We start from the raw sequence: 17,022 nt of genomic DNA, 5'->3' as shown, positions 1-17,022 counted from the left end.
TAAATATTAGGTATTGCAAAAGTTGTCAATGTTGATTGTGCAGGGTGGTGTTGGTTTATTGTTCCCTGTGCCAATTCTAAACATTTAGCTTGTTCAGTATTGCTCAGTGTGATTAAAATATTGATGTGCTAATCCTCAAGTTGCCTACACGAGAGGAAGGTACCTGGGCTGAATTTCAGGCAGATGAGATGGCCCTGCTGTGAGCTTTCCAGCATTTAAATCTAGGCTCTGTGTGGAGTACATTGAGCATCCTCCTTGCATATGCATTCCCTAGCAGGGGTTCTGAGGTCAGGACAAGCACCAATGCACTGGGGAAAGATCGTTTCCAGTCTTATGCTGAGGGCATGGACAGCTGCAGTAGCTCATGATGTCAGGGAGAAATAAATTCTGCTCTGCTGCAGCACAGTTTGCACTCTAGTTTTCTAATGGTTGTGATCTCTCGAGCCCAGCTACTGCTGAATTTGTTTCTCAGGACCATTCAGCATATCTATATTGGGGATTTTATTTGTAACTGGAGTGAAAGCATGAGCCATCTGCATTTTACACCCTCTTGGAACAAGGGCTGGATGAATTTTTCTCTCTCCCTTTGCAGTAGTTTTAGGAAATGTTGTTTTGTTCCTGGTGATGCTCCATCAGAGTTGCTCTGAGGAGACGCTCTAGCTGACACGCAGCTCAAGACTTGGCACTTGCTCCAGAAACGCTTCTGCCAAATGCCTCGCCACTGAGTTACTGCTCCTGAGTGCCAACTGTTTGCTCTCTGCAAGGTGGGGAACTGCTGGAGAAGGGAAGCATTTAGTGAATCACAACTCCCACGCCTTTGCATACCCACTAATTCCCAGCCAAAATACTTTCACCCTTACTCACACCAGATACCATCTTTACTCCAGAATCTTTTCCTTCCATCCTGTAGGCTGTCATGCATAAAGGAGATGGGAGACTCTGGAGCTTCTCTAAAGACAGATGGCTGACCTGAAGCAATAAATACTTGTGTGCCTGCATCAGACATTCAAGTTACGTTAGTGACTTCTGTTCTCTTCTGTTCCTGCTGTCAGCTGCCATCACCAACACAGGGGCGACAGCAGAAGGAGGACTGAGTTACCAATCAATTTGGCTGTAGGAATATCTTGCAGATTGACAAGAAGCAGTATCAATTCTTCAAGTGGGTGCTTTGAGAAGCTTTCTCAGCTCTTCTAGCTTTCAGTGGGACTGTGCTAATCCTTCATCAAATGTATACTTGATGGTAAGCCAGAAAGACCATTGCCTCTGGGTCTTTAGCTATTTAGCAACAGGGATTTGTTGCAGTATGGCCTCTTTCAAGTACATTAAAGCATGCACTGACTGGCATAAGATGCTCTAAAATGACTTGCTTTTAAGATTCACGTGTGTTGAGTGAGACAGGACCCATTCAATCATTTGTCTGAACTCTTAGACACTAGAAAAATTGTACTTAGTGAAAGAGATTGCATTGTGTTTGCGCTGCTGATGTGAGTGGTTAAAATCCAGGTTTCTTAAAGATAGGACAGGTCTGAGAGGAAAGTGCTTCCTGGGTCTGCACAGACCTGACTATCAGAAGTGAAACTGTATAGTGTGCAGTGAGTGAGTCAGATAATTTCTTCTGTGGCCCCTTGGGCCCTGAAGGGGGTGAGATGGGTGCTCTTTGCACCACTGAAATTTGAGACAGCAGTACAAGATCCAGGGTGGAAGCAACATGTGTGAAGACCCAAAGTCTGGAGCTACTGAACCTGAAGCTACAAAGGTGGATCTGAACCCTTCTGGGCCAGATATGAAGCATCCTCTGGTACAGGATCAATGTCAGAACATGGCACTAGTCTGAAGCTGTGGTATTTCATGGGATGGAAGCTCAGCTTCAGAAAATAGGGAGCAGCATTGCGCATGAAGGTGTAGGTCTTAACAACCCTTTCTACCATATGTTGAGGTGGTAAGAGTGGTGTTCTTGCCACAGTCCTTTCCTTTTCCTGTATCTGTGAAATGAGGATGGCTTGCTTACTTGTTAATCTTCCCTACTGTACTTTGAGTTAGTATTTGGATACCCAGTTAAATTGGATGGGCATTATTAACTAGCCAAATCCCACTAGGCATATCTTGTCCTCAGAGAGGGCTAAAGTATTGCTAAAATAGAGCCACTTCATTTGGATTTATGACGTTGAAGGCTGGTAGAAGTGTCTGCAGCTGGCTCATGCTTTGAGGAGGCAATGCCAGGCAAGAGTTTGTCACTAAATAAGTGACTGATACTATTCGTTCCACCCTGCTCCCCTCCCTCAACCTAAAGCTTTCCATGGAAATTTTAGCTGCATTGGCTCTGGCTGAGACTTCAGGCTTAGAAACATCCTTGCACTTCTCACATTCAGGTCTTTAATAAAACACAGCAGTGAGCCAACTACTGTGAGCTTGCTGGTTAGCGTGGCCTTCCAGTGATTGATGGGTAAAAAGTTGGCCTTGGCCCCCAAGATGGTGGTTGTTATTTTCTTTATGGTCATGCCTAATAGTCTTCAGGGTGTTCAGGTTACAGAAAAGGGATGACTCAGCTGTATCAACATCTGAACTGCCTTACAATGTTGTCTGTCTCTTCATTAACCATGTAAAGAGCTTGAGCAAACTGGAGTGGAGCTCAATGCCTGCAGTTAGCTGGGTTGAATCTTGGCCATGGTGAGGGGCAGCTGCTTCTCCCTAATTCAGTGATAAACCATTGACAAGTTTGGCTAGCACAAAGGATTAGGAACTTTTGTTTTGGAAAGAAACTTGGCATTAGAAAACAGAAAGAGTCAAGATGCTTATTATGCTCAGGACTGAGATACAGAGAATTTCAGGATGTGGTTCTGACTTTCTCAACTACAGAGTAGGATTTTATTTTAATCACAGCTTTATTTAATGTGATGGGTTACTTGGGCTTCAAAGACTTGGTTCAGCCAGAGTGAAGTCTTCAAGAATCTGCAGAAGTTCACACTGGGTATGTATAGCAGAGCCAGAAATAAAACCCATGTCTCCAGAGACTTGATTGTCATCACTGTAAGGCAGTTCTCAAGGGGCTTTGTTTTCCTTGTGTTACAGGAAAGGAAGGCTAGACTAGAGTGTCTGCCTTGACAGAGTTTTTCCTTTTGCAAGGAACAAGGGGAGATTCACTCCTTCCAGTGGCAATGAGAGTTGCCTCTGTGTTAAAGTCCATAAACTGCAAAAGATTAAGCTGAACATTATGTACAGATTAGAAATGTAACTTTGCCCAAGAACTAAAGATGCAGGAAAAACAGTCATGGCCTTGGCAGCAGCCTGGAACATACAGCAAGTACTTAAGTTGGGTGTGGGATGTAATGCCATTACTCACTACCATTGCAGTAAAGGCTTCGAGTCTGTCTTGCAATGACTGCTGGAGGCTTCCTGGGAGCAGAGAACTCAACAAGGCCATGGGGAAATTCTGTGGGATTTCTCGAAACTAAACCAGCTACTCTTTAGCCATTGTCTTAAATCTCTAAACCTGCTTTGCTCCCCAAGCTGAACACTCTCCACTGCTCCAGGCAAATCATGTAGTTTAGGCACTTGAACTAGAAAGCAGGAGGCACTCTATTTTTTATCTGGGAGACAGAGGTACAAACACACCTAGTACAAACTGTTTTGTTTTCTTTTTTTCTCTTCACTGTGTCTGGGTGGGGAAGAGGGGTTTTTTAATACTAATGAAAATAGATGAGCTGTAATTCTTTTTTCCATTTGGAATCCTAGGGGGTAGAAATCACATCTCTAATAAAGAAGAAAAATATGTTATTGGACCTATTGAGGACATAAAAAATTTCTTATATTTCAGTTTAGCTTCAACAGCTAAGCTTGGAAAAAAAACAAAACTGTGGAAGAAAGAGACATTGTTTTAAATTAAGCCATTTCAGGCTCTAAACTTGGAACTTTTACCTTGAAAAATGTTAGTGAAACATCTTGAGAAATTTGAAACTTAAGACTCATCTGAAGTAACTCTTTCCTATGAATATTTTCATTTTTAATGAGGTCTCTGTTTGCTCCAATGTTTTAGTGAAATAGTCTTAAATAACTTACGCCCCTAAAAAAAAAAAAGAAGTGTTTCTTCCCTGCATCCAAACCCAGATATTTAGAAAAGGATTTTGATGAAGGGAGAAGATATGTATATTAGCGTTAGGGAGGATTTAAAGTTCAAAACCCACTCAGTCATTCTGATCAGATGGGTGATTGCTCAAGACTGTGGAGACCATCATGCTGATGGCTCAATGCTTTGTTTTTTCCTTCTGTTTTTAATTTCTGGCTATAGACATCACAGGAATTGCTGCCATGCTTTGAACACTATTGGGTGTCAGAACTTGATCAAACCTTCCCATCACTCATCCTCAGGTACCCAAGGTACTTCAGAGCAGTGTGGGGAAAGGTTCCTGGCTGGGGCAGTTTGGAGCACCTAGAGTAGGTTTCTGCTGTGCATTGCCCTCTGGAGCGGTCTATTTCTCTGTTAAGTGACTGTAGAGAGATGCTGTCAGGCTGCATTAAGTCCCCAGACAAGCATGATGTGATAATCTCCCTGTTTATGTATCCTGGCTTGCAGAAGTGATGAGAACGTCACCATTGACATCCATGCACACAGGCTTTCACCTACAGTGAGCATGATATTTTTATTCCATCCAATTCTTTTGGGGGCTCTGCTTGTTAAAAGTATAGCCACAAGGAAGACGTCTGGCACCATGCCTCCTGGGTGACATCATGGACTAATTCTTAAAAGACTGCTACGTGCACAGGAAGGAATTTGATCTTGTACAAACAGGACAGCCATGCACAGTTATGGTCAACTTACGTGTTCTGCTTTCCAGTGAATATATACTGTTGGGCTTAGATGTATCCCTCTTGGTTTCATTTGCCAGCAGTTTTCAGCTGACATCACGGTCATACAAAGGTAACACCAAGTAGGAGCTGTATTAACCAGTTGGTTTTTTTTTTGTCTCTGATCTCCCAATTTTATTGTCTTCTGTTCCTCTGTCTACTGTTTTATATAAAACACTTTGAGTAGAAGCATACTGGGGGTTTGATTTTACTTGCTGTTAGTTGAAAACAGTGCAGGACTGTAAGTGTGCAGATAGAGAACAGGACTCTGAAAGGTGGTGCTGGGGATGATGGGACTATGGTTCTTAAATTTTTTTAGACCAACCAGGCTGCCATCATCTGTCTAACTTCCCCCAACTTGCCATCGGGCAAGAGGTAGAAGCAGGACCTGTGTGACACTTGATGCATGCTATGAGATTAGTCTGCCCACACAGCTAAGGAGGTGACTAAAAATCCTGGTGAGTTGCATCCTTTACAGGAGAAGGGTCTGTACATGTCCCAGCTGCCAGAGAGGGAGCGGTGCTCAGTGCAGCCAAGGGTGCTTGGTGTCCCATGCCTCTCTGGTGAAGCTGGTAATGTGCTCTTGTCTGGGTACCAGTGCTGGGATATTAATGCAAGCTCTGTAGATCACAGCTTTAGTAAGGCTAGACTAATGGAATTCACAAGTTAATACTTTAGTCAGACTCAAAAATGCAAAACAAAATTAGTTTGAACCAGTAATAGGAGAAAACAGAAACTTCTCTACATTTAATGTTTAAGAATGGCTCTGCTGGGTCAGATCACAGGTCTGCCTGCCTTGGTGTCTTGTTCCTAGCATGGTTGCAGGGTACAGGTTTGGAGAAAGTGTGAAATTAGAACATGTATGTAGTAATAGTTCCCTTAGATACTCTCCAAATCTCGGTCAATTGTGGCTGGAAGGCTTCATAAGCCAGGGTAGTTTCTTTGTGTTTATTAATTCTAATTTTGATTTCAGAAAATATTTATGTTCTCCTCCAGCATAGGAAATTTCCAAGGGTTCTGGGTTGTGGAAGCAGCAGTGTAATTAGCCTGCCTGAATTCAGCATGACTTTCTGGGCAGGACTGCTAAGCAGCTGCTCTGCATGCAGGTCGGCTTGGTCCAGGCGCTCTTCCTCCCTGGGAGGCTGTTGTTTGCCTGGCAGCCTGACGGTGAGGACAGCTTGTGATCACGGGGTGCAGGAGGCACCAGGCTGCCTTCAGGTCCTACCTGCGGTGCAGGGCAGGTCTGAAGGGTCAGTGAGGTGGATGGAGAGGAGATGCTTCTGCCTCAATTGGTAACATCAGGCAGGGAGAAGGCAGGGCTCTCGGCTCTTAAACTGACAAGTAAAGAAGCCGAGGTGGTGGTATATCTATCACCGTAATTGAAAAGCCTGTTCTCTGCAGAGGCTGAATTAGCCCTTAAGTTAGGATATCCAGGTTACTGCTGCCGCAAGCAGCCACATGTGTGCTGTCTTTTCAAGAAGTTACCTTGGATGCCCTGGCTTTCTGTGTCCATAAGATGGAACACAACTAGGCTTTGGCTTTCACCAGGGCAGCAACATCTCCAGCACTTTTACAGGCACTTTGCAGTTCAGACCAAGTCTAGTTTGCATTAGGCATCGCAGTCTGAAGTCAAAGACATGTAGGGATAATGCCAAGCAATAACCCTTACCATATTCCTGGACTGCACTAGAAGTCACTCTTGTTCTGTATTGAGGCTATCCCAGTAACTAACTGACAGTTGGTAAAGAAATATGTCACCATTAAAGATGCCACTAAGCCTAGCCCATTTGTCTGCTGATGGAGACATTCCTTGTCTGGCTTCCCCATGAATCACCGTGAGAGTGAAAAATTATTCGCCAGGCCTCCTACTCAAATTTTTCCTGAGGATATTAATCTACAGTCCTGCTGCTGTTCTCCACAAGTCTCCTAGGTAGCCAAGCCAAGAGAACAGCAGAGGGACTTCAGGAGCTGGTCCAAAGTCCTACAGCTTCCAACCTTGCTTGCACCATGAAGTTTCCACTGTTGCTTTACAAGACCAGAGAAAGAGTCCAAACACCAAAATGACCAGTGTATCAGTTTCAGAACATTGCACTGAGGTTAGTGGGATCCTGGTAGCAAGGCACACTGGGATATGAGGCAAGGAGCTTCAGGTATGACTTGCAGAAGCACTATGTACCACTCTTTTTTGAGTGTAATCACTGTGAAATCAGCTCTATTTATTATTCTATCTGCCTCTAAAAGAGGTACTGTAATTTTTACTTCCCAGAGTGAATTTACAGTTGTATTGCTTAAGAATGGATAAGGATGCAGATCTGAATGGACAGGAAGGTCTTAGGGTCAGAGTCTGATCCAGTACTCAAGAGGGTGATGTACATTTTCCAGAGTGGTTCCAGGACAATTAGAGTAAGCACTTTGCAAAATGGGTGACTACCTTTTGGGGTATTTCTATGTCTTGGCAAGCTACCATAGAAATACTGTTAATTTTAAGACAGATGCCCTCCTTGCCTTTTTGTGCAATGAAATAAATGCTAGAGCCTCAACCACAGGCCTTGCTTTAATTAGGTCTGCTTCAAACAGCAGGCATACACACATGCTATGAGGAATTATGGGCTGTTTCTGCCAAAGGTGCCATCAAATGACTGAGTGAAAGGGAACATTTACAAACAAATAAAACCTGTTATTAAGGGGATTATTAATGAAAGACTTCTGAACAAAATAAACTCCTCAAAAAGTTGTGGGTTTTTTTGTAAGCTCCTCTTTTCTTTTTAGTAAGCTTCATGGGAAAATAAATACCACACAGTTCCTCCAAAAGAAATGGCAGAAGCAGCAGTCAGCATCACATGGTTCTTTGAGACCTGTAGGTTTCACAACACTCATGCTGTGTCTGTCCACCCTTGCCATTTGCACAGATGTTGTGAACTTTACAGTCTGTGCTAATTAGCACCAGGACTGATGAGGAGCTATGGAATTGGAATTCAGGAACGGAGGGAATGGAGAAAAATAATTCATACCATTATTATTTGGTTTTTGGTTAGCTAGGGAAAATATTCGTAGGGCTGGAAAATACAACTTGGCACTTAAGGTTTCATTTAGCAAATGGGGGTGAATCGCTGGGAGATGGTCTGTTTTCCTGGTTTTTGGATCATGTAGACAAGAGTTTGCCTGTTTTCTTCTTTGCTTGAGTTGTTAGATATTAAGCCTTTGCTGTACTGAATACTGAGCTGACAAGGTGAGAACAGTGTTTGCTTGCTTTGTTTTGCTGCTGGGAGGTTACTGTTGGCTGGCAGAGCTGCAGCAGTGTGTTCCTTCCCCAGCAGCTCCAGTTCCTTATCCAAAGTAATTGGTGTTCTTTCCTTGTGAACGTCAGGAACACCTGGTCTGTGAGCCCAAGAGAGCTCTTCATATATGGGGCTGGATATATCAGCGCCTGAGGAGATGATGTTCTCTTTTGTGTCATCTTTGCTATGGGAGGAGCTGGGAGGACAGATCTCTTAAACCACGGAGGATCCTGCTTCCTGGGAGAACCAGGTCCTGTCTTGAAGAAGGCTAAACAGATGAGAAATGCCAACAAAAGAGAGGAGGAAAGAGAAGGCCTTAGAAAGGACCTGATTTCTTCATAATCCCTTTCATCAGGCAAGTGACAATGTGGTGAAGAGAGCCCACATCTCTTGAGGGTCTGTCTACCTTTATATTTGCTCAGTTGCTCATAGCCTGAGTTACAAGGTGATTCTGTGTCCCTTGTCCCTATTACAGTACTTCCTTCCTGGTGTGTATCATCTATTTTGAAACAAAGCAGGGTTGATGGACCAAGTTCAAAACCAGTTTTGCCTACGGTAGCACCCAGTTTATCTTCAGTAGTGTATGTTCTTGCTGAGGGAAAGGAGAGGTCTTGCTGTGCAATTGAGACTGTCCAAGGGTGAGGTGATGCTCCCCCTGTGCTGGCATGCTATAGGCAGGGCAAAGGAAGTGTATCTCTGAGCTGGAGACTGACCAGGGGTTTTCAGGGAAGCCAGGGATTTGCTGGGAAACTCAGAGCAGTTTGGCAGATGCTTGGGGGCTGGCAGAAGTACCCACAAGAGAAAAGCAGTTGATCACTGTGGAAAAGAGGGTGGACAAGGCCAAAGTACTTGGGATGGAGGAGGCAGCCTGTAGTCCACCAAGGGCCCTAGCTTGCTTATGCAGCAAAGGGAGTCAGGGTCGTGCCGCTCTCCAGTATTGCCTCTGGTCTGACTCTGGTCATGAGCTCAGACAGCTGGTAGAAAATGGATGATACAGAAGAAGCATCTTTGGAGTTGGAAGCAGTAAAAGGCTTGGCTTCTTCCACAGCAAATGTTTCTGGGAATCAGGATGGAAAAATTCAGCTGGATTAGGAGTGTGCAGCTGGGAGCAGGGACCCTGCCAGTTCTTTCTTCCTTGCTGTCACTGCAAAGGAAAGCAAGGGAATGCGTTTAAAGGGATTTCACATGATGCAATTGCATCTTTCTTGAGGTTTGGGAGGCAGGGGCCTTGCTGTTTTCTGTCTTGCTTGCATCCGATGCAGATTGCCCCTGAGGGCCAGATGCTGCTTGCTTTCTGCCTATGCAATCCAGCCGCAGTTTGCTCCAGATAAAAACTTCTGGTCTAAGGAAACCATGGAGCTGAACTGCTGCGCTCATGAATGAAGCAGCTCTCGTGTGACACTAGATAGCTTAGAACCTTTGAAAGGGAATAAATAGGATTTGCTCTCTGGTGCTCACCACTGTTTTCTTGCCATCTCTGTAACCTGGTAGTGCCCCTGTGGGGGGCACTAATTCAATGCATAGTCCTCTCATCACTTCTGAGTAGGGATGTCCTGTGTCACCTAAGCTCTGCAGCTCCTACAAATGCCTGGAAATCACACCTCCTGAGTGTGGCTGAGCTGGCATTCAGAGAAGCACTGTGTTCACCAGCAAGAAGCTTGCAATATTTAGACCACAGTCTTCAGTGACTCAATAGAAAACTGAAATCCTCATCAAGTCCTCCTGTTCAGGAGCTGCTTCATGTCAGAAGCATGGGCTGACTGCAATACATTCTATGTTGTACCATTATAATTCTTCCATCTGGTGTGGCATGTTACCAGTGTGGCTGCTGCTAGGGAAGAAGGCCAGTGTTTAAGGATTTGCATGCAGCTGTGGCAGAAGAGGTCCACAGCCTGGCTCCATCCCTTGCTGGACAAGCAAGGCAAGCACAGGATTTACCTTATGGTTGAGGTTCCCCACCAAATCTATGTAAGAGAAGGCAGCATCCTCCCCTTGTTAGGTGGTTAGATTCACTCAGAGATTAATTAGATTAATTTAGAGATGGAGACATGTCTTTTGCCTTGACCACTCAAACCCTTCCCTGGGAGCATGCCCAGACAGACTGCAGAGCAGCTCTGGCAATTCCAGCCCAACATTTGCTCTAGCTGCAAGAGGCAGGTAGAGCTCAGCCCTGCATCTCGAACGCCTGCCTGGTCTGAAGGGAGGGCTTACTCCCAGCTCCAGAAAAGGGACTTCATGCCAAGTCTGTATGTTTGAATGAGAAGCACCAAGACCATCCTGTTTGCCCTCTTCCCAGTGTGTTGCCTGGTACTTACTGCATGTTTCAACCCTCTCCAGTGAAAAGGAGGATCTCAAGGGCAAGCAGTATGTAAGCATATTCGCCTGGTAGGGTGAAAATGGTTACTGGCACAGGGAGCTGGGGGTAGGTGTCTCAGCTGTATGACACAGTGGGAGGTGTAGACAGGAGTTGTGAGTAACTTGTTTGGAAATGGTTTCCTGGCTGCTTTGAGATGACTGGCTTAACTAGAGGGGTTGCTGCCTTCTGGGCTGGGCAGGAGGGGAGGATCATCAGCACAGCCCTCATCTTGAGCGATGAGAAGGAGCAATACTCCAACAGACATCTTTCCCTTTTATCTTAATAGTGTAAGATGATCATGGCAGCTGTGCTTTATAGGTTCTACTCTAAATCCATCCCAGATTTATTTTGAAAGCTTTCCTGTGTTGAATGCTTGTGGTCCTGCCTGTAAAACTATGCTTCCTGAGATCCTTGCTTGTAATAGTCCTCTGCACTTTCTTTCCTTGGTGGCTTATACTCTTCAGTTTTGCTTCTAGGTTTGCTTTTGCTCTCTCCCTCCACTTTCTCTATACCCTTATTCGTAGCCTTACGTTTTCTTGAACCTCTCCCAGTTGTTAGCATGACTGATGTCTGAACAGCACGCAGTTTCGTGTGTCACTTTGGCATACAGTCAGCTGAGGGCCATATGCTGGCAGCACTGTGTGGCTGAGGCTCTTTGCAAGTCCACTGTTCAGTACTCAATAGAAGGCTGGAAAAGAAAGCAAGTCTTAATGTAAGACCAGTAGAAAAAAGTTTGCACTCAGTTGTGGTTTACTTTCTCAGGTTTGACCTGTCCACTGTTTCTTCCAGTTTGCATGCAAAGAGCAGCCCTGGGTGTAAGTGGGTTCATACGACTCCCTCAAACAGATTTAAGTTAGTACACAGGATATCTGTGGGTTCCCTGTATATCTGAGCCTGGTTCTGCCACCTCCAGTGTCACCACAGTGGGTGCGTAGCTAAGCAGTATCCATGACTTATGCTGTATAAGTAAGAGCAGCAGGAGGACGGAGGTATAGTAGGCAGTAATTGTGCCATTAGTGGTTTGGTGATAAACATATCCATAGGGATCCACAGCTTCGTATTGTAGTCAGATGTGTGAAGAGGGAAAGATACTGACAGAGAATGTAGGATTTGATTAATTTTTTTCCCCAGATATTGTTTCTTAAGAACTGTTACTTGAAAACTTTCAGATGTAACAAATCAAAACAACAACAAAAAAGGAAATAGATTTACTTAATTGCATCTAATTGATAATCTGGCTGCTTTGAAGAAAAATAAGTCTTAATGTGAAAATACCTATTTTGGTCAGAATAAACATTTTCCACTGGAGTAAAGACAGATGGAATGTTCTGACCCATTCCTGCAGCAGTGTTTCACTCCTGCTTGTAGTTAGTTTGGAAGAATAAGCTTATTTAAGGGTTCAGACTATTAAAAACATCTGCTTTCCCATATATCCTGAAACACTGCAGTATTTGAAAATAGAGAACATGTATAATGCTTGTCCTAGCCACTACAAAACATTGGCTCCACAGTTTAAATTGTGGGATTTTAATTATGGTGTAGATATATTATTCAGTCCTGTGTAATGTACTTTTGGTTATGGTGCTGTGATCTCTTTTCCTTGGTTGGAACTGAGCCAGCTTGACCATATTTGCAGTGTGTGGCCAAAGAGCAAATGCATTTGAATAAGCAAAGTAATCACTTTTAAACTAAACACACTTTAAATTTAAAATATTGAACAAGCTTCATCACTGGGAGATGTCTCTTCTGTGACAAAAAGCTACATTGATATGTCACAGCTGATACCAATCTTTTTTCTTGTGATTAGGTCTAAAGGCACTGAGACCTCGGAATGCCATTGAAATCTTCCTTTGACTGTGGTAGCTTTTGGCTGAGGGCCAATCTGTCTTACGTCTGAGCATCTCTAAGTATTAATAGCTATGTCTTCAGCGGTCCCTGTGGAACAAAAATTTACAAGTTACCCTCCTCTTTCAAATGGGAAAACTGGATCATGAACAGACAATCCTCATCTGTTCAGCTTGAAATGAAGCTGGTGACAGCGCCAGAGGAAAGCAGAGATTTGGCATTAGTTGAGTTCACTACAAGAACCTTACTTGTTTAGCAAAACTGTTTGGTGGTCAGGGAGTAAGGGAAGCAAAGATGCTTCAGATCTCAGCTGTGCTAGAAGAGCACAAGTAGAGCCCATGTATGTGTGTGACTTCTATATAAAGTTTCATGGTTATGACTTTTCTTAGGCTTTTTTCTGGTTTGGTGTTTAGTTCTCCTGACCTTATCCTGACAGCACACTCTTCACTTGTTCTTGCTTTCTTTGCCTTTAATTCTCCAAAGCGCTGAGCTAAGAGTCTCTACATTTATACCGTGTTTGAGACAGTAGTGAGCAGCAAGAACTTCAGCGGATTGACACATATTCTACAACCATTCAGGTGCTGCTCTGAGCGTGTCTCATATTGGTACATCTGACACCGAAGGCAGTGAGGATGTCCAGTGCTTGCAAGTTCTCTTGTAAGTGCTCCCACAGCGAGAGGGCAGCAGTGCCACTGTAGATGTGAGCTGGGAGATACGATGCTTGGCTAATGTTCTGCTTACGTTACAGAATATGGGTACAACAGTATGGCTCCCCCGCCTACATATATGCTCTTTTGTTAATTTGGCTGTCTTCTTGCTGGCTACGTTTCTGTGGTTGTGGAAAGAGTTTGTAATGCATCTGTAGTCCTTAAAGATTCTCTGGCTCCCTGTTTCTCTGGAGTGAAGGGTGCTATTAAATATAGCCTCCCATCAAATTCCGGTGACTAATCACACACAGACCATAGTCCCAAACCAGCCATGACTCAGACACAAACGACCCTCTGAGTAACGCTGCAGGAAGAGCTAACAGCTTCTTCCCTGGCCTTGCATAGGCAATGGGAATGCTGAATAAGAGCAGACCAAATAACAAGGCTGGTTCCTGAGCCAAAAAAATTAGTGTGTCTGCAGTCACTAGGTATTGTCCTGTGTTAATGCTGAGCTTTCACATGGCCACCGCTGAGGCACGGTGAAGTTGCTGAACGTGGATGCTGTAAAGGTCTGCGGCAGAGTCAGCTGGCTGGCAGAGTGATAGAAGAAGTTCCCTCTGAGTTTAAGGAGACATTCAAGCATATACCTCAGGGCAGACAGGAGGTCTTGGGCCCAATGTTGCTGTTTATATCTAAGATTAGGCATAAATTTAAGCATCCTGTTAGAGCAATGGTTTGGCAGAGAGTTAAAGGATGAGTTCCTGGTTGAACTGCCTAGACATAGAGTTTACTACTAGACTTAAGTTCTTTACAACTGAACCCCACCTTCCCCTTTTAAAAGAATTTATCTTGAATAGCAATGTAGTTGGTCATTTTAACCTGTTTCTGTACTGTTTGTACTTGCTGCAGTTATTTTTGTACACTTAGGTCTTGTTTTTTTTTTTTCCTCTGGTTGTATCTACATCGTAAGGGACATACTGAAGTGGATGACACATGATTTTTTTTTTTTCAAAATAATTTGAATACAAGAATGAAGATGGAAAGTTTGTGGCAAGTTGCTGTGTTCATGAACAAATGGGCTCAAAGAAATTAGCTTCCCAAAGCAACCGTAGCCCTTAAAGTCCTACTAAATGTTTCTGTCTTTTCTGAACACGTTCTTATTGGTATGTTTAGTTAGAAAAATACTTTTTTATCTACTGAGAAATGTCTATTCTTTTTTTTCAGAACCTGTAGTTTTGAAACTTAAACAAAAAAAAGCACCTCTGTTTATATATTTATATTCCAAGAACAATCAAGATTTTCTTTAAGAAGATGTTTTCCTCAAATTTTTTATTTTGTTAAGCACAGGGCATTCAGAGATGAGGCTGGATGCATAGTTTTGTCATGTATATGAAGTCATGAAAACATCTGGATACAGTATGGAAGCCCCTCAATCAAAAACTTTTTGAAGTCCCTTTTTAATATAGTCATCTGGCTTACTGCACTAAAATGTGTATTTATTGGATCTCGATGGAGAAGAGGTAAAAATCTGATATTGTTGAATTTAAGGGTATTGTTAAGATTGCATCGATTTAGGGACATTGTATTGTGAATGTTAATTTTATGCACTTCTCAGTTCCTAATTGCTGTTTCTACAGCTGATTCACAGCCATCATGCGTATTAAACAAATCAACTGGAGAGCAATGTCTATACGATGTGCACTTAGAACAGCTTTGTGGCATGCCCTTTTCCTTAACTATCAGGGAGCAAAGGAACCAAGTAAACTTTGTGGATAGCCCTGAGTTTGCAATGCATCACTCTTGCTTGACTTCACTGGCACCAGTTCATTAATTAACAAGTGGGACTATGTTTGTAAAATGAAATATAAAATTTTTGTTTCTGCTGAATTTTTTCTGAAATTTTAAAAAAACTTTCTAGTTCTCTGAAATACCCTCATCTTTTTAGCACCCTCCTTTATCTCATTATAGTCTTCAACTCTGGAAAAATCACAGCCTTTGAGAGTTAACTTAAAGAAAACTCCTCCTCAGTTTTCACAGACATCAGAATCTTTGGTCAGCACATCTGTTCAGGCCTGATTCATTTGCCACTAGCTTTTCAGTGGTTTAAATCACTTCTAAATAGCAAAAGGAAAAGTCAAATAATAGTAATAAAACTTGACGCACCATGTACTATGCATTGTCCCAGGATGAAGAGCTCTGTTTTTTCCCCTGGCTCTGTTGCTATGTATCTCTAGTGCTGCTAAACACGGTGTATGGAAAAATTCAACATGTGGTATATCAGTGACCTGTCCTTCTTATAATCTACCTCTCCCCAGTCTGTCCCCTATAAATTATTGATATTGTTTTTAACTGTTCTTCTTAAAGTCTGATATATTATAATACTGTTACTTGCAGATGTGATGATACTCACTCTGATAAGAATAGCTGTATTAGATGGGCCCAAGTGTCCGTCTTGTGCAACATCATGTCTACAGCTGTCTGTGAGTGGATGCCTGGGAAATATGAAGATCAAAGTTCGCGATATAATATATGCGGTATTTTCCCCTTACGCTCTCATGCCCTTCAGCAATTTTCAATCCAGGAAGTACTTGAATCTATTTATCTCCAGGTTCTTACATGCTTTTCTACTGCTGTGTCTCTGCCTCATAATTTTTCAGATATCACACATACAATGAGGAGAGTGTATATTTTTAGGCTGAGCAGAAGAGTTCAATTAAGCTTCTGATTAGTGTGCCTTTCATTCAATTTTCCCACATAGTAGGGTCACAACATCTTAGTCTGTTATGGGAATTAAACCTCTGTATTTCCAAAGAAGCCCTTGAAGTAAACTACTTGATACAATGGAAGAAGAATATGATAGCTATAATGTTTATTTCTTCCTGTTTGCAAGGCCAAAAGAAGATGGAAAAGAACTCAAGAATGTGACAATTCTTGATAGTGACTTTGTTCTTTGTGTTGGGAAGTTTTATGCCACAGGCCTGCTTCAGGATAGCCAGTGAAACATTGTGGTCCCTGCAAACTGGTTTCAACACACTGAGACCTCAGTAATCACTAGGGAAGGACTGATAGCAACAAAATGGTGACTGTTTACATCAACTCATCTTTAGTTCTAGGGTTAGACTCTGCTTTTGTTTCTTTTGAGCCAGGGCTGAAACTGCCAAGCAGTGAAGTTGCTAACTAGTAGGACAAAACTCTTTCATGGAGCAATTGTTTCCCCATTTTCCAACGCTGCTAATAGCGTTGGAGAAGGCCATGTTTTCTGTGTGTAGTAGCACACAGGTTTGAAGTGTTTCAGTTTCTTGCAATCCAGATATATAATGGTGTAACTGTCTTCAGTTGTGCTCTGCAGGGAAGAGAGATGGTCAAAGAGTAGAAATGCATTCCTTACTACAAGATGGGAAGTAACCTGGGATGCTTTCCAATGATCCGTGCCTGAAACTGAAGCCAGCCAACGTCAGGAGGAGGAGAGTTCCCAGTGTCTTGAAATCCCCTGTCTTAATCTAGGCTTGGGGGGTTGCTGGACTATAACAAAGGAGACCAGAGCAAAGGTAACTGCTACCTGCAAAGCTGCTGTGGGAGAATGGCTTGTATCTGAGCTGAAAACAGGTCAGAGACTGGCGGATCAGTGCCCAGCAGCAGCCATGTGGATGGCCTGGAGGAAGCAGTTTGAAAGCAAGCAAACATCACTCTTGTATTTTTTCCAAGAACTGCCTAGGTCACCTCCTTATCTGTGATTTATGTATCTCATGAATAGACTGCTCAACTATCTGGATGGGAGGACTCACCACCTTGGAATTAAAGCTGGGAAATGCTTTTGGAAAAACAGAAGATGTGCTGGATGAGGATACTGTTGTCCCTCTGACCTGGCAGGTTCATATAGGGTTTTTTTTCCGTTAAGAGGAAAAATTGATTGTATTATTTGGAGAGAGGTATTCCTTGGAAAAAATATGATTTACTTACATGCCATGTATGTGATGTCCTGTTGCTATGATATCAAAAGAAACAAACAGTTTTCTTGTCAGAAATCTCCAACTCTCTTCAGCAGGCTCCGTGC

This window comes from Athene cunicularia, assembly GCF_003259725.1.
Source record: "Athene cunicularia isolate RWA chromosome 7 unlocalized genomic scaffold, athCun1 chr7_part1, whole genome shotgun sequence".
In the NCBI taxonomy this organism is placed as follows: domain Eukaryota; kingdom Metazoa; phylum Chordata; class Aves; order Strigiformes; family Strigidae; genus Athene; species Athene cunicularia.
Note: the sequence above shows the minus strand (reverse complement) of the source record.